At 46.2% G+C, this 25,812-nt stretch overlaps 1 protein-coding gene across 1 annotated transcript in view; it reads left to right on the top strand.

Moving 5' to 3' along the window:
* Positions 1-9,244: 9,244 nt before the first annotated feature.
* The window catches only part of CD82 (CD82 molecule), a 57,728-nt gene continuing 41,160 nt past the window's right edge, over positions 9,245-25,812 (top strand). Inside the window, exon 1 of the mRNA XM_050955501.1 lies at positions 9,245-9,505. The gene's annotated coding sequence lies outside the window, so the exon portion shown is untranslated. The remainder of the gene's footprint in view (positions 9,506-25,812) is intronic.

A 25,812-nucleotide genomic window follows, 5' to 3' on the forward strand; every position in this document is an offset into this window, starting at 1 on the left:
ATGCTGGAGCTGTGAAATTGACAAGAAAGCTGGCTTGCCACTGCAGAGTAGGTGTGGGGCTCCAGCTACAGCCAGGCTGCCCCTGGGCTCCCCATTCCCAGCTGGGCTGCACACCTGCCCTGCTCCCTGCTCCCAACTGGGCTGCTGTCTGGGCTCCCAGCTCCCCATGGGGAATCTGGATGCATGGAGGCTCCCTGCTGCCCATGAAGAGCCTGGCTGCTGCCTGGAAGCTCACAGCTCCCTGCTGGGAGTTTGGCTGCACTGAGTGCCTCCCCCCTTGTGGGGTCTTAAAGCCTAAGCTCCAGACTGAGCCCAAATGTCTACACTGTAATTTTAAAGTCCTACAGCCCAACCCCCATGAGCCTACCTAAGGCAGCTGACCTGGGCCAGCTGTAGATATGCCGCAGACAGTGTAGCCAGACCCTGCATTTGTCAAGAACACTGGGGTTAACACACTGACTCCTGCAAGCACTGAGGGTTCTTTTATGCATCTTGGCCAAATACAGGAAGCTAGTTTTATGTCTCATCCACAAGACAGGCTGAACTGTACCGATTCCTCTGTCTCTTAACTAATTGATCTAAAGGGGGACAGATAATTGTTATGATTTGTTCTGCGATAGCGCCAGCAGGCCAGACCCCCACTGTGCAGACTGCCCTGAAGAGCTTACAGACTATCGACTGTGGATACAATAGATAAAGAGGGGGAAAAAAAGGAAACAATGAGATGATCCTCGTCAGCATGATAAGCAGCCTTCGCAGCACACCAGCTACCTAATTGCTGTCACAGTTTTTTGTAATCTTCATGAAAGATAAGAGCTTTAAGGAGAGATTTGAAGAGGCACAATGGTATTTGCTGATATTTACAGGAAGCTCCTTCTCCCGTGCAACAAGGCCCAGCTTGGAAGAAAGTTGGGGGAAGGTGTTTGTTGGAAAGTTATACCCTATGCAATCAGGACTGGTGCCATTTGTGGGAAGAAGGCGGGGTGCACATTGCAGTATCATATAAGAGGTGATAGCTAGAGTGGGGATAGGTTAAGGGCCGTAAATGTGAAGCCAAGGAGCTTGTGTTAGTTGTGCGTTGAATAAAAGGGGTCCAGTGGAGGGACTCAAAGAGATGGGTGATGTGGTGAAAGTGACAAGCCAGGAAAATGAATTGTGCAGCGGCAGTTTGAATGGTTATAAGTGGAGCCAGGTGGGAAATGCCAAGGCCAAAGAGGAGGAGGTTGCAGTGGAGAGATGTGAGATGACTCGGGGCTGGATGAGCCATGTAGCTGTGTGAATGGAGAGGAAAGACCACATGCTAGAGATGTTATGCACCAAGAAGCAGGCAAGATTTGGGCGCAGTGTCCAGGTGACAGGCCTGAGCAACAGGCAAGATGGTGGCATTGTCCACGAGAAAGAAAGGAGAAACAAAAGCTTTGGGGGGAAAGAATAAGAGCTCTGCTTTGGCCTTGTTGAGGTGAAGGCTGTGTTTGTATAGCTATGTCAGTTAGAGGTGTGAAGAGGAGTGATCCCTGACCGACACACCTGTGCTGGCAGAAGTCCCTTGTGTTGACGTAGTTATACCCGCAAAACTGTTCTCTCATGAGTATAGCTTGTTTCACTTGTGGGGGTGTTTTTACTACACCAATACAGAGTGGAGCTTTGCTAGTATAGCTGCATCCACACTAGAAGCCCTATGCTGGTAAAGTAGACCAGTATTCTTATACTGGTAAAGAACTCCTAGCCCTGATCTATATCACAGAGTTAAGTCGAGGCAAGACAGCCTACATCGACCTAACTCCTTAAGCATCTACACTAAAATGTTGCTCCTGCCAAAGTAAGTCACCTGCTATGCAGATTTAACAACTCCACCACCACAAGAGGCACAGAACTTAGGTCGATGAAGTTAGGTTGTCACAGTGTCACTTACATTGACTGCATCACTTACATCGACTGTTGCTGGTTTTCAGAAGCCATTCCATGTTGCCCAACTCTGACAGTTCAATTGGTGCCAGTGTTCCTGGTGAGGACGCGCAGCACTGACACAGCAGAGTGGACATGCAAAAGTGATTTATTTACTGCAGTGACTGTATGTCAATGTAACTTAGGCCATGTCTATACTAGAGACCTTACAGCGGCACAGCTGTACTGATGTAGTTGCACTGCTGAAAGATTTCTTGTGCAGCCACTTTATGCTTATGGGAGAGAGTGCTCCTGTCGACATAATTAAACCACCCACAATGAGCAGCAGTAGCTATGTCAGCGGGAGAGCACCTCCTGCTGACATAGCATTGTCCATACTGGCGATTCTGTCAGTGTAACTTATGCCATTCAGAGGGATTTTTTTTCACACCCCTGAGTGACATATGTTATACCAACAAAAGTGCTACTGTACACAGAGCTTTAGGTTGACATAAGTTTGTAGTGTAGACATGACCTAAGTTGACAGGAACTGGCACATGAAATTGCAAGCCCATTAGGAAGAATTTTTAATGAATCAGTAAACTCAGGGGTTGTACCATATGACTGGAGAATTGCTAACATAGTTCCTATTTTTAAGAAAGGGAAAAAAAGTGATCCAAGTCACTATAGATCTGTTAGTTTGACATCTGTAGTATGTAAGGTCTTGGAAAAATTTTTGAAGGAGAGAGTAGTTAAGGACATTGAGGTCGATGGTAATTGGGACAAAATACAACATGGTTTTACAAAAGGTAGGTCATGCCAAACCAACCTGATCTCCTTCTTTGAGAAGGCAACAGATTTTTTAGACAAAGGAAACGCAGTGGATCTAATTTATCTTGATTTCAGTAAGGCATTTGATACGGTTCCACATGGGGAATTATTAGTTAAATTGGAAAAGATGGGGATCAATATGAAAATTGAAAGGTGGATAAGGAACTGGTTTAAGAGGAGACTACAATGGGTTGCACTGAAAGGTGAACTGTCAGGCTGGAAGGAGGTTACTAATGGAATTCCTCAGGGATTGGTTTTGGGACCAATCTTATTTAATCTTTTTATTACTGACCTTGGCACAAAAAGTGGGAATGTGCTAATAAATTTTGCAGATGACACAAAGCTGGGAGGTATTGCTAACACAGAGAAGGACCGGCATATCCTACAGGAAGATCTGGATGACCTTGTAAACTGGAGTAATAGTAATAGGATGAAATTTAATAGTGAAAAGTGCAAGGTCATGCATTTAGGGATTAATAACAAGAATTTTAGTTATAAATTGGGGACACATCAGCTGGAAGTAACAGAGGAGGAGAAGGACCTCGGAGTATTGGTTGATCACAGGATGACTATGAGCCGCCAACGTGATACGGTCGTTAAAAAATCTAATGTAATTTTAGGATGCATCAGGCGAGGTATTTCCAGCAAAGATAAGGAAGTGTTAGTACCATTATACAAGGCACTGGTGAGACTTCATCTGGAATATTGTGTGCAGTTCTGGTCTTCCATGTTTAAGAAAGATGAATTCAAACTGGAACAGGTTCAGAGATGGGCTACTAGGATGATCCGAGGAATGGGAAACCTGTCTTATGAAAGGAGACTCAAAGAGCTTGGCTTGTTTAGCCTAACCAAGAGAAGGTTGAGGGGGGGGCGGGGATATGATTGCTCTTTATAAACATATCAGAGGGATAAATATTAGGGAGGGAGAGGAATTATTTAAGCTTAGTACCAATGTGGACACAAGAACAAATGGATATAAACTGGACACTAGGAAGTTTAGACTTGAGATTAGACAAAGGTTTCTAACCATTAGAGGAGTGAAGTTCTAGAACAGCCTTCCAAGGGGAGTAGTGGGGGCAAAAGACATATCTGGCTTTAAGACTAAGCTTGATAAATTTATGGAGGGGATAGTATGATGGGATATCCTAATTTTGGCAATTAATTTAGCAATTGATCTTTGATTATGAGCAGGTAAGTATGCCCAGTGGTCTGTGATGGGATGTAGATAGGGTGGGATCTGAATTATTACAGAGAATTCTTTCCTGGGTGCTGGCTAGTGAGTCTTGCCCACATGCTCAGGGTTTAACTGATTGCCATATTTGGGGTCAGGAAGAAATTTTCCTCTAGGGCAGATTGGCAGAGGCCCTGGAGGTCTTTCACCTTCCTCTGCAGCATGGGTTACGGGTCACTTGCTGGAGGATTCTCTGCAGCTTGAGGTCTTCAAACCACAATTTGAGGACTTCAATAACTCAGACAAAGGTTAGGAGTTTGTTACAGGAGTGGATGGGTGAGATTCTGAGGCCTGCACTGTGAAGGAGGTCAGACTAGATGATCATAATGGTCCCTTCTGACCTTAAAGTCTAGAAGTCTATGAGTCTATGACAGCTGGACATTCATGAGGAGATTCAAGAGAGACAGATCAAAATTTTAGTTGTGACAGAAGCAGGGCCAGTGCAAGGATATTTTGCGCCCTAGGCGAAACTTCCATCTTGCGCCCACCCCCCCAAAAAATCACATACATTATACACAATACGCGGTCACAAAATTGTGCCCCAGACCTTTTTTTTTTATCTGCCATGAAGCTGCATTAACTGTAAACGAAAAAAAATGAAATTTTATTCCTATCAGTCCTTTTTCTTGTTCACTATTAGAAGTAAAGGATAGAGAATGCATGTCACTTACTATAATTAACTATTTGAATTTCATCAACTGTTTGACGTAAATATTGATTAAGAGATCAAGATGACTTTCAAGCTTAAGCCTGAGTATTCAAGCCTTGCTAGGTTTATGTTGCAACCATTACACTAAACAAAAGCACAGATGTAGGCAGATCTTATCCTACTGGTGTAACAGCAACTGCTCTGGATAGGATCAAAAAGTTGTTCCATATTAGGGGTTGTCAAGTTTCTCAGAGGCATTGGGGTCCATGTTTGTTTTAAAGAAACAGACCCCTATCCTGCAATCACTTATGCAGGAGGTATCTGTTAAGATGTTTTGCCTTGTTCTACTTTACCTCACTTGAGATAGGTGCAATTCAAGCATCTGACAAAATAATAGAAGAGCAACCTTCCAAGTTAGTAAGGAAAACATCAGGCTAGTACAACCTAGGATCCCACTATTGTGCTGCTCTGCTAGAAAGAATGATAAAAGATTAAAGTTCACAGAAGGTACAACTCCAAGGTGCTCTGAGCTGTCCAGCTAATCCTTGAATGTTACATTGTAAGAATTCACATGCAAATCCCATTTGCTTGATTCGAAAGAGGAGGCCATCAATGGTAGAGGCCTGGGAGCTCTAGAGATATTAATAGTTCATGTCTGTTCCAGTATTTAGTATCAAATCAGGGCTTTACCTGTCAGCAAACAACCACCACACCTACTTATTTCTCAGCATCGTGCACGTTGTGGCTAGATGGTGATCCTGAGTCACTTGTTACCTTACACAAGAGAAACCTACATTTTAAAGAATTATTTCAAATGGGACAATAAAACAGGAGTAACAAACTTTCTGCTTTTCTGAGGTAATAGCCCCAGAAGTTCTTTATTATTTAACAGAGAGCCTGAGCTGAATGCTGGAACAGGAGGCAATATGATGTTGAAGGGCTTCTGTGAAGGAAGAGGAAGAAATGGCTCTTGGAGCCTCTGGGCCTGATCTAAAACCCATTGAAATCAGTGGGAATTTTTCCACTGACTTCAAGGTCTGGGGATTGGTCCTGCTTTGAGCGGGGGTTGGACTAGATGACTTCCTGAGGTCCCTTCCAACCCTGATATTCTATGATTCTGTGAAGGTGGATCAAGGCCTCTGATAACAAGAGTAACTTCTGTAAACTTCTCATTTCTGGGCAATGAAAATACTTACTGAAATAAGGGAATGATTGCTGGGGATGGAAGAGATGTGGAGATATCAGACGATGAGAGGTTTACAGTCACCTGGGTTGGGGATCTGGGCTAAGGGTGATTGGTGGTGAAGTAAGATAGGAAATATGTGTAAACGAGCTCTTAAGCTAAGAAGTGGGGGCTTGGTAGGTTTTAGCACATGCAATAGTTTAAAACAACACACAAGGGTGTATGGATTGTTTGTAAGGGGTCTGTTTAGTAATGAAACAGAAAATCACTTCAAGTTTAGAAAATGCGGAAACAGTTTAGATACAAACAGGAAAGGGAATATAAAAAACTGTACAGATTTTGCAGAACATGATGTGAACCTAATAAATAACTATGTCACCTGATTTTTGTATCCTCCTCTTCCCATTTCCTTATTTTGCTCCCATTGTTTGTCACTATCACTTAGTGTCATTTTTAATTTAGATCACAGGCTCTTTGGGCTAGTGAGTCTCTTTTATTTGTCTGCAGAGATCCTAGAACATTTTTGGACACAGAATACATAAGTAATAATATTCATAACAATAATTGCCAAGTGATATACAAACTTAAATGGGAAAGAGCCCAGGGGATCCCCCGAGTCAGCGCGCCGCCGCGGCAGCCGGCAGCACAGAGGATCCTCTGACCCAGGGTTACCCTGGGCTGCCTGCCGCGGCGGCGCCCTGACCCAGGGGACCCCCTGGGCTCCGGGCTGCAGCGGCGGCGCCCTGACCCGGGGGACACCCTGGGCTGCGGGCTGCAGCGGCGGCGCCCTGACCCGGGGGACACCCTGGGCTGCTGGCTGCCGTGGCGGCGCCCTGACTCAGGGGGCCCCTGGCCTGCCGGCTGCTGCGGTGGTGCGCGCTGACTCAGGGTCAGTGCGCCTCCGCGGCAGCCGGCAGCCAAGGGTTTCCCTGGGCCAGGGGATCCCCTGTGCTGCGGGCTGCCGCGGCAGCGCCCTGACCCGGGGGACCCCCTGGGCTGCCGGCTGCCGCGGCGGCGCCCTGACCCGGGGGACACCCTGGGTTGCCGGCTGCCTCTCTGTCCCAGCAGCAGCGGCCAGTCAACCATTTAAAAAAAAATTGGGGGGCGCTTTTTGGCCCCCCCAAATCTCAGCACCCTAGGCAACCGCCTAGTTTGCCTAAATGGTTGCACCGGCCCTGGACAGAAGGAGAGAAGCCAGCGACTTGTTGTCTATGTCTCTCTCTTTCCTTCTCTAGCTCCTGTGCAGTTGTACAGACAGCAATTTCTTTCTTTCTTTTCTTTCTTTCTTTCTAAATTGTGATTGTATTTACATAGAGGTTGAAGTCCAGTGTGTGCAACCAGTGACAGGAGGCAAGGGTTAAGTGTTAGTGGTTAAACATGAGTCACTGGGGAAAACAAGTTTACTATAGATCCCTATATAAAAAATGCATGCTAGTGATCCTGTGAAATGTCCAAAACTTAGGCAGACTCAGCCCTTATTTACACACATAGATTTTGTACCAGTTTCACTACTTCTATTAGGGATGTGAATTTTTACTGACACAGTTATACTAGTACAACCTCTAATATGGATGCAGTAATACCAGAATATTAGGCCAGGTCTACACTAGGAAATTAGGTCAGTTTAACTTCAGAGCTCAGGGGTGTGAAAAATCCACCTAACCCCCGGTGTAGACAGAGTTAGGATGAAGGGAAAATTCTTCAGTTGACCTAACTACCAACTCCAAGGGAGGTGGATTACCTATGCAGATGGGAGAACCCCTTCTCTTGCTATAGGTAGTGTGTTCACTGAAGTGTTACAGCAGTGGTGCAGCTGTGCTGCTATAGTGTTTTAAGTGTAGACAAGCCCTTACACTGGTAAACTTATACCTCTGCTCATACAGAAATAAGCCATATACATATAAGCACCTTTGTTCTTATGTTTAACTGCAGCCACTCTGGGGGTTGTACCATTTAAACTATACTGATATACTTCAAGAGATGCAATTTTTGTGTGTAGACAAGGCCTTACCAAAAACAGATCATGTCTACACTAGGATCACTTTATCAGTGTATGAATACCAGTATACTATACTTGCAAAGCGCGCCTAACCTATGTGTACACAGCAATTATAAGGTGTGATTGCAGCTGCTATAGACAGTCCTGAGCTAACTTTAGCTCCTGGAGGCATGTGATGAAGTGAAAAATCTCATCTGTCCTCCCCCAACCTTTTTTTTTTTTAAGTAAGTTTCTAGCCCTCAAGGTTGCACCCAGAAGCCTCCTACTGCAAGACAAATCCAAGAAAGAAACCAACAGGACTCCACTGGCCATCACATACAGTCCCCAGCTAAAACCCCTCCAAAGCATCATCAGGGATCTACAACCCATCCTGGACAATGATCCCAAACTTTCACAGGCCTTGGGTGGCAGGCCAGTCCTCGCCCACAGACAACCTGCCAACCTGAAGCATATTCCCACCAGTAACTGCACACCGCACCATAGTAACTCTAGCTCAGGAATCAATCCATGCAACAAACCTTGGTGCCAACTCTGCCCACATATCTACACCAGCGACACCATCACAGGACCTAACCAGATCAGCCACACCATCACCGGTTCATTCACCTGCACGTCCACCAATGTAATATACGCCATCACATGCCAGCAATGCTCCTCTGCTATGTACATCGGCCAAACTGGACAGTCTCTACGGAAAAGGATAAATGGACACAAATCAGATATTAGGAATGGCAATATACAAAAACCTGTAGGAGAACACTTCAACCTTCCTGGCCACACAATAGCAGATCTTAAGGTGGCTATCCTGCAGCAAAAAAACTTCAGGACCAGACTTCAAAGAGAAACTGCTGAGCTTCAGTTCATCTGCAAATTTGACACCATCAGCTCAGGATTAAACAAAGACTCCTCCCTTGGTTTTCATGCCTTAACTGCTAGAACAAGGCCTCATCCTCCCTGATTGAACTAACCTCATTATCTCTAGCTTGTTTGCTTATATATACCTGCCCCTGGAAATTTCCACTACATGCATCTGATGCAGTGGGTATTCACCCAGGAAAGCTCATACTCCAAAACATCTGTTAGTCTATAAGGTGCCACAGGATTCTTTGCTGTTTTTAGTGAACGGCCTGAAAACCTGAAGCCAGTGCACTTTAAGGCAAATCAAAACAGTACAACCTCCTGATTTTTAAATCAGTTTCATAATCTTAGGGGCCTGAATGCTTGGGATTGGCAATACTGAAAAGAGAGAGCAGCAGGCTGATCCCACCCTACAGAAATCTACGTGCTACCGGCGCCCAGACCCACTGCCCAGCCACCCCTTTTACTAGGAATCAGATTTCTGGGGGCAGTGACTCCCGCCCTTTAAGGCACAGCTTGGCGCGGCAGGAAAGGACTGCGCACTGAACTGGAGCGAGCTGGCTGGGGCCACTGGGTGTGCTGAGCCCTGAAAGCAGCTGGAGGAGGGAAGGGTTAAAGCGGGCTCGCAGTTGACGCGCAGCTGCCGGAATCCATTGGGCTGGTTGGCTCGGCTCCAGTCTGGGCTGGGGCGCGGACAGGGAAGGGTTAAAGGGGCGAGGAGGCGTCTCCAGCCTGCCCCAGGGGGTTGGCGGTTGCAGCTGACTCCTCCTGGCCCGAAGAACTGAAAGCAGCCGAGCAAGCCAGTAGCCACATCGACTGAATCTCGCCAAGGGAAGGAGCCTGTTACGCGTCGCTCGGTCCCAGCTGCAGGTGAGAGCGCAGCGCCCCCGCGGCAGGCCCCGCTAGCTCCCGGGCCTGGGCAGAGCTGCTGGGGAGCTCCGGGAGAGGGGCCGCGCCTTGGAAACTTCCCGGGAAAGTGACCGAGAGAGTCCAGGGCGGGATGGGGAGAGGGGTCTGCAGCCTGGGGGGGGGTACTCGTTCCCAGGGCACGTAGCGTTTCCTAGGGTTTCTTCCCGGAGCTCTGGATCCTTAAGGGTCGTGAAGTGGAGTAGTCGTGCCGCGTAACCCAGTGTAAATGGGGCAGGAGCGCCGGGTCTCTCTCTCCCCCCCCCCCCCCCCGCCCCTGCATGCAGCGACCTCCCCGGCTTGTGCTGCTAACAATCCTGCTGGCGCCCCCAAAGGCCCAGCTTGGGGGGATTGGTGATGCTCCAGGAGACCCCAGATCTCCCCGGGGGGTTTCTGCCCGCGAGCAGCGTTTCACTCCCCCGTGGAGGGGTTGGAGAGTGGTGGGCTGTGCGTCTCTTCTCTTCCCCCCCCCCCCCAAAAAAAAAACAAAGTGGAGGCATTGAGACCCGTAGCGAGCAGCGCAGCTGGTTTGTTTTCTCGCGATCTGGGGCCAAACGCGATGGGCATTTCGGGGAAGAAGCAGCTGTGGTTGTAAATCAGCTCTGTGAGATTCTCTTCCCCCCCCCCCAGCTTGAGAGACTCCCTGGCACAATCCCCACACGTGTGTGTGTGTGTCACTGGAGCTGCAGTTGCCCCTGCCACTCGGAGCAAGGGGGACTTTCCCAGTGGGCGAGATTGGACCGAAGCGTATCGGGGCTTTCACTAGCTGAGTGGTGGGGAAACTCCGTATGAACTTTCCAGAGAAAGCGAAGGATCCGGATCAAAAAACCCCTTGTACAGCCCGCCCGTCTGAGAAGGCGGGGGCCCTGTGCCCCGTGACCCTTGGGGCTGTCGCGTACTTCTCTGGCACCCCTTACTTCGCAGGGCCCGAGAGGGCTCTAGGGACTGCCTGTGGGGACAAGCGATCCCAGCCTGGAGGGGCTTGAGCTGTCAGAGACGGCAGGGGAGGGGGCAACAAGCCAGCAGCGATTATGGCCCTTTCTTCAGCTGCTTGTTTTGGAGGAAAACTTTAAAAGATTTGCCTTTAATGGAGCTCTCTTTCGGTGCAAGCCGGTGCCATTGCAGTGCTAGATCTGTATATAATAACTGCTCGCTAACATTTAATAAATTGAGCTAATTTGATCTGCCACAGAGGATCCTTCCTTAGGAAGGTTATTTATTTACTTCAGAACACTTCTATCTGACGCTTGGCTAAACAGCTGTGTCTGCTGAGAGCTGCCTTTACTTTGCCATGCTGGGTTAATTAAAAGCTGCTGTTCCTGGGTGGGTTTAAACTCAAGGTAGCAATGGCACTGTAATGGGAAAGGACTGTCCTGAATGGAGGTGGACTTACAGCTGCTCCAGGAGGGTTTCTCCTGCTGGAATGCAGCAGCTACTGCCAAGTTACTAGGACTTAGCTATGGTGGAGGCAGGTGCTCTGATCTCATTCATCTATGCCAGCTTATCTCAGACACTAGAGCTGGAAAAGTCCCATTTTACTACCAGTGCAGGATTGTTCCAGGCAGTTCACTGCACCGTGTGCAATCTGGTATAAGGATACCAGCTGAGGCTCCTCCCATCAGCCTGTCACCTCTGACTGTTAGGACACTGGTGTGATTGTTATCCAGCCTAATAAATCTTCCTTCTTGTGGTACAGAGGGGTGGGTCTAACTGCTCTCTCTTCTTGATGTTCGCCTCTCTACTAACACAGGTGTTTATCATGGTGTTTCTTCCACCAGCCAATCTTGGTAATTGTTTCCTATCTCACTTGTTCCCCATATTCCCTCCAGCTTTGGCCTGATCTTTTCTAACTTGTGTCAATATCTTGTAATGTGGTGCCCAGAACGGAATGCTATATGCCAGGTGTGGTCATGCTAGAGCTGCTAAAGTGGCACTGCCTTGCTCTGCAGTGATGCTGTTGTGTTCTGCTGCCTCACAGAGTACCCTACAACACACCAGAACCTCAGAGTTACAAACACCTTAGGAATGGAGGTGGTTGGTAACTCTCAAAAGTTTGTAACTCTGAACAAAACATTATGCTGGTTGTTTTAAAAGTTTAAAACTGAACATTGACTTACTACAGCTTTGAAACTACTATGCAGAGGAAAAATACTGCTTCCCTTTATTTTTTTAGTAGTTCACATTTAACACCATCTGTACTGTATTTGCATTTGTTGTGTCTGCTGCTGCCTGATTATGTCCAGTTCCAGATGTGTGTGGTTGACTGGTCAGTTTGTAACTCTGGTGCTCATAACTCTGAGGTTCTCCTGTATATATCACAGTGGCTTTGGTCTAAAGTGCAGTGGAAACCTTGATTTAGTGGTTAATCTAAGCTTTTTCAGCTGTAATTTACAGTATTGGTACTGAATGCTTCAGAGGAAAGTAACTGTAGGATACCAAGTAGTCTGGGACGCTTTTATTTTAGAGATGACATCTCCTATGTGTTCTGTCATAGCAGTTAAAATCTGCTGGGATGATCTACAACTGTCCATGACCCATGGCAGGAAATTCTTCGAGGAAGCCTGCTTTTTGAACTGTGTCCTTATGATGACCCACCACTCACCCTAATTTTGCACTATGCCTTTAGACTGCAAGGATCATATCTGTTCATCCAGGCTTTTAGTTATCACTAGGGTAGAGGATGTATGTACTACTTTTTTAGCACAACCTATCTGGTTAGCTATCCAGATACCTAGCAATGGAAACCATGCAGGAACTTAAGTAGTTGGTAGGTTTTTCTGACCCTATGTGGTGGTAAGCATATGGCCTTAAAAGGTGTATGTTATCCTTCCTAGTATTGCTGCACATACTGCCTTTGTTCAAGTGAATATCTGATCCTTCTTTTTGTCTGGAAGAGTGGTGAGCTTTTTTAAATCAACTTAGTGTCCTGCAGCTCCTTACCTGAGGAGGTTGTGAAGGCTAAGACTATAACAGTGTTTAAAAGGGAACTGGATACATTCATGGTGGTTAAGTCCATAAATGGCTATTAGCCAGGATGGGTAAGGAATGGTGTCCCTAGCCTCTGTTTGTCAGAGGATGGAGATGGATAGCAGGAGAGTAATCGCTTGATCATTGCCTGTTAGGTTCACTCCCTCTGGGGCACCTGGCATTGGCCACTGTCGGCAGACAGATACTGGGCTAGGTGGACCTTTGGTCTGACTCGGTACAGCTGATCTTATGTTCTTATGCAGCTGTGAGCTCCACAGGCCACATTTTTTCTTGGTTCAATATAGTTATTCCTAACCCTTTAAAATATATTTGCCTTGCTTTGGAGTCTTTTGGGGCATGTGTGCCACAATTATACACTAATAGTACTTGGGTGGTTTAGCTGACTTGGCAATGGGGCTCTAATTCTGTTAAATGTCATAACAGGATCTGCAGAGACTCGTACCGAGTATGACAAATCCCCAGAAATGGTCCAGCCTGTTGCATCTAATAAGGATGTTGCTAAAGGTAATGACTGAGAGCATCCATTGTAGTTCAACATACAGATGTTGGCTGTGAACGATTCACTTTGCCAGTTGTAATGAGTCTGTTACAGTCCGAGTAAGGATTCATGGGAGGTTACACCTAAATCCTACACTGGATTCTGCAGGACTTTAAAATGAAGTTGCCAGAGTTACCAAACAAATGGTAGCTTGAAATTACAGCAGCCCCTGTGTATTTGTTCCCATTCAGAGACAAGGTGGGTGGGATAATGTCTTTTATTGGACCAACTTCTGTTGGTGAACTAGAGGAGTTTTTGAGATACACAAAGTTGTTCTACAGGCCTTTGTAATATTAGAGACTGTATCTTTTTAGTTACATCTTGTACTCAGGGACAGAGCTTGAGATTTTGACAGCTGGGGTTCTGTCCCTGCCCACAGTGCTGGGGCACTAACAGTAGTGACTTGGGTCCAAGAGTGCCCATTACAGAATCACCAGAGTCACTTCTTGCAACACCATGTGTTCTCTTGGACATCTCCCATCAAAGTACTGAACAAGTCTGACCCTGTATAGCTTCTGACAACACCACCTGATTGGCTGCATATGTGAATTCTGCACAAGTTTGGGACTGTAGAAAGGCTTCACCGTCCTGGGATATGTGACAGTTCCTCTCTCTATATAGGACTCTCACTTTGGGATACTACCATCTCCCCCGGCTTCCTCTGTCTGTGGGGACAAATGCTGCTTCTCTTCAGTCTCTAATGCTGGAGTCCAGTGATGCAGTGAGGTTGAGTTGAACAATACTCATGCTCACGTGCCTCCTCAGATCTCTGAAGGTTAGAAACTTGTGGCTAGATTCCTACAGACTGGTGAGATTGAACTATTTTATAATGCCACAACTTCCATGGCAGAACTGGTATTGCAAAGAACTGTGGAGAGGAGGCTAGTGTTTCAGTGACAACTTTGCAATCACAGTAATGAGCTGGTGTTGCACATATTTGGTGTATCGGATGACAAATAGCTGCAAAGGTGACAAATTCTTGCTGCTTTATAGGATGCCGATCACGCATGGTATGTGTGGACACTGACAGGACATGGACCTGTGGAAAAAGAGGCAGATAGGCTTAGTTATGCTCTGAGACACTTCTGGGCGGCACTCTTGTGGGTGTCGTGAGCACTGAATACAAGTTTTGGTTGGAACAACTGACTGGAGAATCATTTCCATTCCTGCTCAGACACAAACTGTTATAGGGGTCTGGTACCAAGTGTCTCACTTGGAGCAAGAATTCCAGCCCTTCTGTAAAAACATGGGACATTTGTGTTCCTGAGGTACCTTGATGCTTGTTCACATTGGGATGTCCTATCACTGTGAGCCAAAAAAAGGCACTGGTTAGTCACCCTGAAAGCCATGATACAGATTCAGGGACAGTCCCCATTTAATGGAAGGGCATAGCTTTTTCTCTTGCTTCCTCTTCTGTTATCAATAGTGCACATGTAATTTCCTCGACGAGGGAGAAGTCTTTTGGACTAGAAGAACAGTTCCACTTTGGCCAGCTGGTTTGGCCGAGAACCCAGCATGACTTTAGTTGGTCTTCTCTATTGTACTGATCAGCAGCAGGTCCTGGGAAAAACACCCAAGGCTGCATATGACAAGGTCTCTAAACACTTCCTGCTTCTGTGTGTGAGTGCACAGTGCTGTGAGTCTGAGTTATTAGTGTGAAACTGGGGTTGGGAGTAGGGGACCCGCTCCTCTCAGTATGGGGTGGAGGCAGCAGGGCAGATGCCTGAGGCGTTCACTCATTTCATACCAGTGCATGTGACAGAATGAGAGAGCTTCCTCCATAGGGCTAGCCCTACTCAATTGCCTGGAGCCTGCTCCCTTGTGAAGATTTCACACCTTTAACAATGCAGCTCATCTGGACTGTCTTCATTCCAGTTAGTATGCCACTTTGTTTGGTGTCTCAGCACAGGCAGGTGCAACATAACCTGGAACTGGAGGCTGGCGAAGGAGATGTCCTACCAGGGCCTCTTCAAAGCTCAGTATCCAGCTGCTTGCATCTGCTCCTCTTCTCTGGGTGCCGCCTCCTTTCGTTCTAAGACTTCATACAGTGTGACTGAACTTCATGTGGAATTCTTAGGTTGACTCTGGCTCCTCCTCCTTGCTGTGAACATGCTTGAATTGAGGACAGAGCTTGAGGCATGTGTCACAGAGGAGCTCTAAAGTTATATCACCGCTACAGCCTACGTCAGTAAAACTTGCGTTGCTTCGTGGGTGGAATATTTGCCCCCCGAGCGACATAAGTTACACAGATGTAAGCGCTCACATGTGCACAGCACTATGTTGGCTGGAGAACTTCTCCCACCAACATAGCTTCTGCCACTCGTGGAGGTGGGATTTTTATGCTAACAGGAGAGCTCTCTCCCATCGGCATAGAGCATCTTCACCAGATGCACTGCCACGGTGCAGCTGTATCAGTACAACTGCACTGCTTCAGCTGTATACTTTAGAGGCATGGCTTAAGTTCTGGCCTGCTTCAGAATAATCTCAGGTTTGGCAAGCATTTTATATCCTGCTCCCTTCCTGTGCTTCTGTGGGGTCCATTGAAGTGTGATGCTTTAAAAAAGAGGCTCTGTAAATACATCTGAGATTAAAGTTTTGGGGGTGAAGGGGCATTCAAACTACTGCTGGAGCAAATTAGCCCCACAGAAGGCAGCGGTGTTGGAAAGCTCTAAGTATGTCTTTGTGGGACAGGTGGTGATAGGCTTGTGTTTTAGTCTTTGCGTGGACCCTCTCAGCTTTCACTCAGCTATCAAATTCTTCTCTTCCTTTAAAATATGTAAAGATCTGGTTTTGGTAAGAAACTTGCGAGGTGTCTTACTACAGACCCTTGACCTATCTCAGCCTTTGAAGAGTTCTTCATTTGCATCTCATCAGGACCACAGGTTCACATCTAAATGGCATGTTACCCCTACACTGGCCTGCCCCTGGGGCACTGCATGCTGGGAACTGGAGTCTTTCTAGGACACATTTAGGGCTGTCAGGAGTGGGAACTCCTCCATCAGATGATAATTAAAGATGGATATTTGGAGAGAGAGTTATAGGAAACGTCTTCTCTTTGGGGACCTTTGTTTAATTATATGGGACCAACAAATTATCTAAACCTCCAGCTCTTCAGGTAACTTGTAAATATCTCCCAAATGATGGGGTTAAGAAGAAGCAAAGAGCAGGCTTTAAAGGAAGGTCTCAGCATGGTAAGAAGTTAATGGTGGAGGCACCCAGGCACTTGTGCTAGGGCTAATGGTCAATACATTGTGGAAGTGGGGCTGGGTAGGGTAGCACTGGCAGAACTTATTAATACTTGGCACAGAATACTCAAGAGTAGGGAGGATTGTGAAGACAATGGCTGATTTAAAACTAGGCAACATAAGTGTAATGCAAGGTACTGTGTACTGGGAAGAGTGGCTCGAACTGTCTGTGCACGCTGTCAGGTTCAGAATTCACTGTCTTCTCCCAGAAGAAAGATGAAGGGTTACTGTAGGCAGTTTACAAAAATGACTGCTCACTGAGCAGTGGCAGCCAGAGTCAATGAAATGTTAGGTTGTCAAGACAGGGATTTAGAACAACATAGGAGATGCTATAAACCAAGGGCAGCCTCACCTTGTGTCCAAGTTCAGTCACATCTCAGCTATGGCAGAAATAGAAAAGCCCTTAAGGAGGGTAATTGAAACTAATTCAAGGCAAAAGAAGGAAAGGGAAGAGGCAAACCTAGTCTTAAGTGCCTTGTACCTTCCTAGGGAAAAAAGGGAGACCAATAAGTAACTGGATATTCCAATTTACAGAAGGACCTGTAGAATTCAGACAACCATACTAGAACTAAGCAGAAGGAAATGCTTTACATGACATTGTATTGAACATGTGAAACTTGCTGCCACATGTTGAGGAAAATAGCTAATCTGGTATCTATAAACCCAAACAGCTGGAAAGTGCCAGTTCATTAGGGGTTACAGCACTTGTAATAAAACTTCCAAAGGTCATCCATCCTCATGTGTCAGAGCATAAAGAGGTGACCAGCTGGGGTCAGGAAGAAACATTTCCTAACTACGCTGCAATATAGCATTGCACAATCATGTGGGTGTTAGAGGTTTATCCCTGTTTGTGAAGGCTGTGGATGCTGCTGGGGATGGGACAGATCACTGACTTGTTCCAATATGACTGTTTCTGTGACTGAGAACTGGAGAATGCCATGTCTGGCTTCTGTATGTAAGGATTTCAAGGCTGCTGGACGTTCTGTAACAGGATGATCATTAGCTATTGAGATGAGATGAAATTTCAGAGTAGTAGCCGTGTTAGTCTGTGTATCCTTAAAGAACAGGAGTACTTATGGCACCTTAGAGACTAACATTTATTTGAGCATAAATTTTCTTGGGCTACAGCCCACTTCATCAGATGCATAGAATGGAACATATAAGGTGTGTGTATATAATACATACACACAAACAGAGAAGATGCCGTACCAGCTCTAAGAGGCTAATTATGATCTGTTATCAGCAGGAAAAAAAACTTTTTTTTGTAGTGGTTAGCAAGATAGTCAATTACAGACAGTTGACAAGAGGTGTGAGGATAGTTATAAGGAAATAGATTCAAGTAGTCATTACTTGTAGTATTTCATGGGGATTCTGTCTGTTAGTGAGCTTCTGCCAGGAGCTAATTTCCATTTGGTCAATGCTGGGGAGTGGCATAGAGATCTGAGAAAAACTTCCATAGGCTATATGTCCAATCCGCCCTAGCATATCAGCTCCAGGGAGTTCTGCTAATCTGGGCTCAGAAATACGAGCATCTTGTAAGTGGCCATGTTTGTTCAGGTAGAAATAAATATATGTACAGCCTATGCTATATGGGGGCAAGGTAGAAATAGCCCATTAAGCATTCATCTGACAAAGTGGGTATTCACCCACAAAAGCTTATGCTCCAATACGTCTGTTAGTGTATAAGGTGCCACAGAACTATGTCCCATTAAACAGGGATGACCAAACTTTGATCTTGGCTGCTAACTTGCATTAGGGTTTAGATATCCTCTGCCGTAATGCCTGCCTCATTCTCTGATGGATGACTAGAAACTTGCTTGTCTGAGATGTCAAAGGTGACTTAAAAGCTGAACTGAATGGTGTGTGGTTTGGCTCTACCCTTGTACTAAGCTTATGCGGAAAGTGACTATAGGCTGGGTTTAAGATGCGGCTGGTTGGCTGGGCCTTAGGCTGTGCTACAAGTGGAGAATCTCCTGGTTTAGCTATTATTAGACTCTTGAGTAATGCCTGTCAGTGAGGACACCCAGCATGCTATGCATGAGGTGTGTTAACCAGGTATGAAGATGCTCTTTCATAACTGGCGTTACTGTTATAAAGTTTCCAGTTTCCAGGGAGAAATGTGGCCTCCAGTCTTTTCTCAGTTTCACTGTGGATTTCTCAGGCTAGCTGGGCCAGGTCTTTAGCTGGAGATGCATGTCAGTTGTTGCAGTTATGAAACTACCTCCCTGATTATTTATAAATCAGATAGGTATGGAATTCTCTGGGTGTGAGCCCAGTGATGGGGCCCAGTCCCTAGCCTTATAGTTGTAATTGTGCAATAAGTCTGTAAGGTTTACATGCTGGTCCTGTGTCTTGCCCCACAGCCAAGACCTTCTATCCTTAACCCTTGAAGAGCTGGCCATCCGGATATGCATGTTGGTATGCAATTTGTATTGGGTTGCAAGCTGGTCTTTGGAGGGGTAAGTGGGACCAGCTCATCCTTCCCTGTAGGATAGGATGTGCTCTTGTGACAAGAAACATCACCTTCTTCTCCCACCTCCACCGTCGCTGAGTCAGGCTTCCCTTTGTCCTCTGCAACAAGACAGCATGATTTAGTGGACTGGGTTCTGTACTGGGATTAAGGAGGCTGCTGACCTGAAAGTTACTTCACCTTTTTTGAGCCTCTACTCTCCTCCCACCCTCTTAAATAGAAGAAACAGGTCTTTTAAGCTCTTCAGGGTAGAGACTGTCTCTTACTAGCACAGTGGGAGCAGTGCTACAACAATACAAAGTTCTTAAACTTCATGGCTTTAGCTTTGATTTGTCTATCCTCTCTTCCCCCCCCCCCGGCCCCTCTTCACTCCCCAAACAGACTTTCCCATGCTGCTCACTGGCGTAAAAGGCCCTTCCCATCAATCTATCAAGCTGCCACCCTCTTTCTACATTCAATATCCACCCTAAATACACTTTCTCTGAAAGGCCCACAAAAAGCCCCTCTGAACTCCAAGTTTTCCTTCCTCTGGGATGTGCGGTTGGTGTTCCGATCTGCCTCTTATACTGTAAGCTGTAAGTTTGAGGCAGGAACTGGTTTCACTGATGGTCCTGTGCAGCACAGAGCAAGCACTAAACTAATAATGGGTCACGGACCATATCTAGAAGGGGGAAACTCCGACTAACTGCATATGAAACAAGGTAAAGTGTACAGCCTTTCTGGCCATTCCTTCTGTTTCTTACTGCTGCTAGTGAGAATGGGCCATGGATGGGAGAGCTGAATGGGAATCTGCAGGAGGGGTGTGGGGTGAATAATGGGAGTTGAACAATGGCTGTCTGAGGTCATGACACTTGCAGAATGGGGGTTTGTATGTATGCGCACGGGGGCGGGGGGAAGTGGCTACTAGCAAGATGCTGGGGCCCTGTGGGTCAGAGACAGCCCTCAATAGCAAGCCTCAATTGCTTCTTGGCTTCACAAAGCAACTGCCACCCCATCCCTTCCTCTCATTAACAGTCCTGACATGGCACTTGATGTGGTGCAGAATCAGATGAGGTGGCTGTCTGCTCATATGTGGAAGTGGCAAAAGTCAAATGGCTCCAGCTATTCTCATCCACTCCACACCTCCTCCACCTCAGAGGTATGTGCTGGGGGAAGGCGTTACTGTAAGAACAGACTGGAATTAGGGTTGCCAACTCTGACTGAAGCTATTCTGGGAGATTTTTTTCCCCCTCAATATGATGTAATTTCCTTTTTTCTTTTTTTAAAAAATATCCTATTAAAATCTCTCGAATTGCTTTCAATAATCGCTGGGAGATGGATGCTGATTCTAGGAGACTGCAGGCCAGTCCTGGAAGGTTAGCAACCCTAGTCTGAATGAATGAGCTCTGAATGCATTAGAGTAAAATGGAGTAACTGAGCATCTGGGTTTGACTATTTAGAAGATCTTCCTGGTTTCTGAAGAGTGGGCCTGGATGTGACCACAGCCTCTCTGGATGGAAGGTGAAAGGGGCTGGCCTGTGTCCTAGCACCTCTTGGTAGGCAGGGGTGCTGGAACAGTTTATATAGTGGGAGTGCTGTGAGCCATTGAACCAAACTGTAACCCTGTATATAATGGAAACCACTTTGTCAGGGAGTGCGGCAGCACCCCCTGGACCTGTCATTCCAGCACCTACATTGGTAGGAATGAGAACTTTTTTTTTCTTTACAGGCCCACACAGAGGGATCTGTTTAGACTAGAGTTCTTGCTCCCATTTTAACTACTTAATTGCCAGTGTGCTCATCTTAAAACAAACCTAGAGGAAACACTTATGGAGTATCTAGGTTAGCATTTGACAGGTTGTTACTTAGAGTTAGCTGGCAGTCAATTAACTAGAGTTTCTGCTCCTATATTAACTCTAAACTAGATGTACAGTGACAGATGTTGCTTTCTATCTAGGGCCCTTGTCTAGACTGGAATTTCATGGTAGCATATGTTGGCTAACTTGCCACTAATTCAGTCTACAACCTTGTCTTCAGTAGGAAAAGAAACGTAATCTAACATTGTTAAATGCTAGTGTAGACAAGGCTGTTAGCTGGTTGAGGTACTCCCTGGCGGGGAGCTAGGCTCTAACTTAACACGTTTTTAGGACATGTTAAAAGTAGTGCGTCTTGATTAGCATGTACTAGAAGGCAAGGTAGACAATAGTTGAACATAACACCTCAAATTGTAGTCTAGACAAGGTCTAGGGGGTCTATGTAGATGGGAGAGTGATCAGGAGTGTTTAACTCCCTCACCTCCACCTCAAACCTTTTTTCCTGATGCAGATTAATATATTTTATTTTAATTTAGTTTATTGGCTCCCTCAGTATGGGCCTCAATGCATTTTAAGATTTGCTGCCTCTACATAAGGATTTTAAAACATCTCTTAAACACCTTGTACCCTAATGTAGCCATCATTGACAGCTCTTCCCCATTTCTAATTGACTGAGAGTGGGACCCAGTCCTTGAATATTTCTTGATTTTGTTTAGTTAACTTTGTGCTGCCATCTGAAGACATAAAGTGCTGCAGAATCCAGGTGTGTTGGTTCTGTATTGCCTGCAGATGCTGGGGCCCTTACTCTCACTTGGTGATTTCATGAGACCCTCTTTAAATGAGAATTTAATGGGATCATGTAGTTCTTTAGGGAAACTTCCTACCATTGACTGCCTGCTCATAGACAGGAGAGGATTCAACTGTCTAGGACCTGGAAGTCTCAAATTCTGTTTGAAGTGGGTGAATCAACTCTGCCAAGCTCTGTTTCCAATAACTCCTGGTCTTGGAAAGTGAGAACCTCACTTAATCAGCTCTTTATTACAACCCTAACAGATCCCCCATTTTGAAGAATGGGGATACTTGGAATGACCAGGTTCTTATGTCATCAAGTTCAAGATCTCATAATGTATCTAGGGGAAATGACACATCATGGGTACATTGACACTGTCCCCAGTGGTCTTGGAGATGGTATTAGTTTTGAAGTCTGGTCATTCATACATCCCAAACGCTGAGTGTTCTACAATAGAACTAGCATATGGTCTTGGATCTTGTGAAACTCTACTTTTAGGGTGAAGCAGATGGGAAGATTGTTCTAATCTAGTATCCTCCTTGTGGCAGTGGCTTATGTTGGATCCAGCAGTGAAAGGCAAAACAGAATTCCCTAATGCACTGTGCAATGCTGTGTGGGGGTAAAGAGGAGAAGTAATTCCTTCCTGGCCCATCTGGTAACACTTGGGCTCTGAAGGGATCTTTGATTCCCTTAGCTTTTTATAGCACGTATAACTAGAATATCTGATGCACAATTATCATCCAATTGTCAAATTTAGTGGAGGCCTTAACTGTTCTGACTAACTGGAACAGTGTTTTATGCAAAAATTGCTCTGATTCCATTAAAAATGGAATAATTTCACTATAAAGCTTTTGCTCATAAGATAAAATCACCTACATGGTGTGGAACTTGGAGCTGGAACAGTTCCCTCTTGGCCAGTGTCCTAGCATTGTAACAAATGACAACCGAAGGAGAGGTCACGTGTTCCTGCATTTTTTAGCTGCCCCTTCTGTGCCTGGGAGATCAATGCAGAGCTGTCTGATGGGCCATGTACATGTATACTGCTGAGCAAATAGACAGATATGCCAAAGATGCAGTTTCTTGCATTGGCTTGTCCCTCAGCTGAAGATAGTGGTGATCTGTCCTATAGAGCAGAGGTGGGCAAACTACGGCCTGGGGCTGCATTCGGCCCTTCAGACATCTTAATCTGGCCCTCAAGCTCCTGCTGGGGATCAGGGTCGGGGGCTTGCTCTGCATGGTTCCCAGAAGCAGTGGTATGTCCCATCTCTGGCTTCTATATGTATGGGCAGCCAGGGGGCTCTGCACATGACCCCTGCAGCTCCCATTGGCCAGCAAACAGGGCCAATGGGAGCTGCAGGGGTGGCACCTACAGATGGAGCGGAGCAGAGCAGAGCTGCATCGCTGCACTTCCACATAGGAGCCATATCAGGGACATGCCACTGCTTCTGGGAGCTGCTTGAGGTAAGCACTGCCTGGAGCCTGCACTCCTTTCCTTTCCCACCCCCCATGCCCCAACCCCTTGTTCCACCCATACCTCTGCCCCAGCCTGGAGTCCCCTTCCACACTCTGAACACCTCATTTCTGGTCCCACCTCAGAACCTGCACCCCTTGCTGGAGCCCTCACCCCCAACCAAAGCCCCAATTTTGTGAGCATTCATGGCCTACCATACAATTTCCGTACCAAGAGGTGGCCCTCAGGCCAAAAAGTTTGCCTACTCCTGCTATAGAGGTTGGGGTAGGGACTGGGAGTTGAACTTCTGGGTTCTTTCACAGTGCTGCTCCAATGTGCTGTGAGAAGTCAGATCCTCCACTTCTGTGCCTACATACTTTAGCCCCTTCATAACTGAATGTCTCTCTGATTCAGACATTCAACTTACTTTCCTACTTCATAGGGGACCCATGAAAGTGTTTGTTTATCCTATTTTACGGATTCTTTTTTTTCCCCTTTGAGGGGGTGAGAACTGATGCAAAGAATGCTCAAGATTAGTTTGTGATAGAGCTAAAAATGGACACCACCCCCATCCCATTTCCCAAGTCTACTGACTTAACCACAGGACTGTCCTGCTTTTGCTGACTCCTTTCTAAAATGAAGGTACTTGCCTAGGTGCTGAGGTGTAGCTAATGTTTGTAAAGCATTTGGAGATCCTTGGATGAAAGGTGATGAACATAGCAGCCTTAAAGAGCCCAAATGGCAGCCTTCCAGCATGTGCTCCTGCTATCTCCTCTCAGGCTAGTATTCTAAATTTGCACCACAGTGATCTCTGAAGAACGCAAGACACTTAAGAAAAAACCACCCAGCCTGCCTTGTTTCTGGTTCAGCTTAACCCATCTTCCAAACTGTCACATGCATAAGAGGACACTGTATGTGTGTAAATCGGGAGACTCTAAAGAGGCCCCTCCTTCTCCCTGAAACAGATCCAGCTTTTAAAACTTACTCTCTTCTGCAACTGCCAAATTCCTGGTGAACTTATCCCATATGTCTGACAAGGACTCCTTCACGCCAAGAGGGACACTTCTCTTAACACCGATGCAGAGGTCGGTCAGAGTGATGGTCTGGCTCTCTCAGGACGATGTTTGATCTCAGAGAGGAGTGGTGCTAACTTGTGGGTGGCAGGGTTCAGTATGAGGCTTGGCAGATCTGTAATTGGTTAATGTTCTCATGTCACTCCATTTAAAGCTGCTGGAATCATCTGCTTGGTACCACATGCAGTCTCTGGGAGAGCAAAGCGCCTGTGTATGTCACTTAAGTCTCATCACTGGGGCTGTGCCAGGCTGGGTGCAACTGAAAGGCTTTCTGACCTTACAGGGATGGTAGGAACTTCTCTTCCAGCTGGCTTTGTATAGCAAAGGGACTAAATTGTTTGGCATTTGCCTTCTCTAATGAGACTTATTGCAACACTTCATTTAAACAAATGCTTTGGCTACAAATCAAGTAGTTTCACTGCAGCCTCTGTAACTGCCTTTGTAGTATTTGCTGAATGGCTTCCTTCCTATAGCACTGCTCCTTGCTGTCACTAAACAAACACCTGCAGCAGCAGCTGTGAGACTGGTAAGGCCCAACAGTGAAGAGACTGCTTTTCCCCTTCAGTGGCGGCAGAAGTCTTGCACAGGGTCCTGGTATTTCAGGCAGCTTCCATAGCAAACTCCAACAGGACTGGCTCTTAAAATGCCCAATTTAAAACATGCTATAGCTTTGTACATAAAACTGAGGCACCCAGGAACACTCAGCACACTGGGTGGGCTGGTTAGACTCTAATGTATCATGTAGGGGAACTGCCAACAGACTGTCACTTGTAGTAATGGGACAGATGCTTTGGGGAGGGAAGAGGGGAAGGCTCCCAGTTCTTGAGCAGGAAGAAGGGGAGTATCTCAGACAGCCACTCTTTAAAGCAATTGTTTTTATATTAATTTCCCTTCTTTCGAAAGGGCAGGTGCTTTAAGTAGGAAGAGTTTCTATATTCCTCTCAAACTTTACCTGTGGCTTATTTGATATCCTTCCAATATCAAATGCATGCTGCTGGCTGCATCAGGCACTATGCACTCTTTAAGTTCAGGATATTGGGTCATGCTACAGCATTTGTCTCCATTTCTGTGACTTGTTGCCCTTATGCTTGTGTTCACTGCTGCAAGGCTTTTCCCCTAGTGACAGGGTTCTGAAGTTTGATTGCTCCAAATCCCTGATTGCACCCAAGCAAATAATTGAATTGCTCCACTCCAGCTCTGGGGAAAAGCCTACTGCTCTGAGCTCCAGCTCCAGGCTCCGCTCCAAAGCCCTGGGTGCTATGAATCCAGTTGCATTTGTTCTCATGGGACTGTCATTAGACCACAGCAGGAAACTAAACTTCATGGGTGGAAGGAAGTGGTAATGACAGATATAGATTGGATTTGGTGGGAGCCATCTGATGGCTCATGGGTTTCAGCATTGTTCCTTTAATAGCAGAGGCCCATCATACTGTAAATTTGGGATCTCTGAAGTATCTAAAAGCTTCCACTAAACTAGCTTGACATGAGGGCAGGGCCTCCCCACTAAAGAGCCGTGCAGCCAATGCATTCCTTTCCCTCACCCTTCCTATTGTTTTTACCAGGAAAGACCATTTTGCACTGCAGCCACCTGGCTTTCTACGAGGCTCTTGCGTATAGTATCTGGTAGATAGTATGAGTTCTGCCCACTGGGCACAGACTTTCTCATCCACTCCAGAAAATTGTAGTCCTGGTTCTGATGGAGTTGGATTCATGTCCAGGGCTGACACTGCAGTACAGAGCCAGGAATGTGGTGACTGTTGCCATTTTAAAGGGATGTCTCCACCAATCTCTGAGGGGTCCATATAGAGTTTAAAGCCTCATAGGAGTAGATCTGTTTGAGCAGAGTACCTGCATTTCAGTGCAGTTACTAAGGCCAGTAGAAAGTCCAACTGATCAGCATGGAGAGGGAGCAGTACTGTGTCTG

This window comes from Gopherus flavomarginatus, chromosome 5 (genome assembly GCF_025201925.1).
Source record: "Gopherus flavomarginatus isolate rGopFla2 chromosome 5, rGopFla2.mat.asm, whole genome shotgun sequence".
NCBI classification, from domain to species: Eukaryota; Metazoa; Chordata; order Testudines; family Testudinidae; genus Gopherus; species Gopherus flavomarginatus.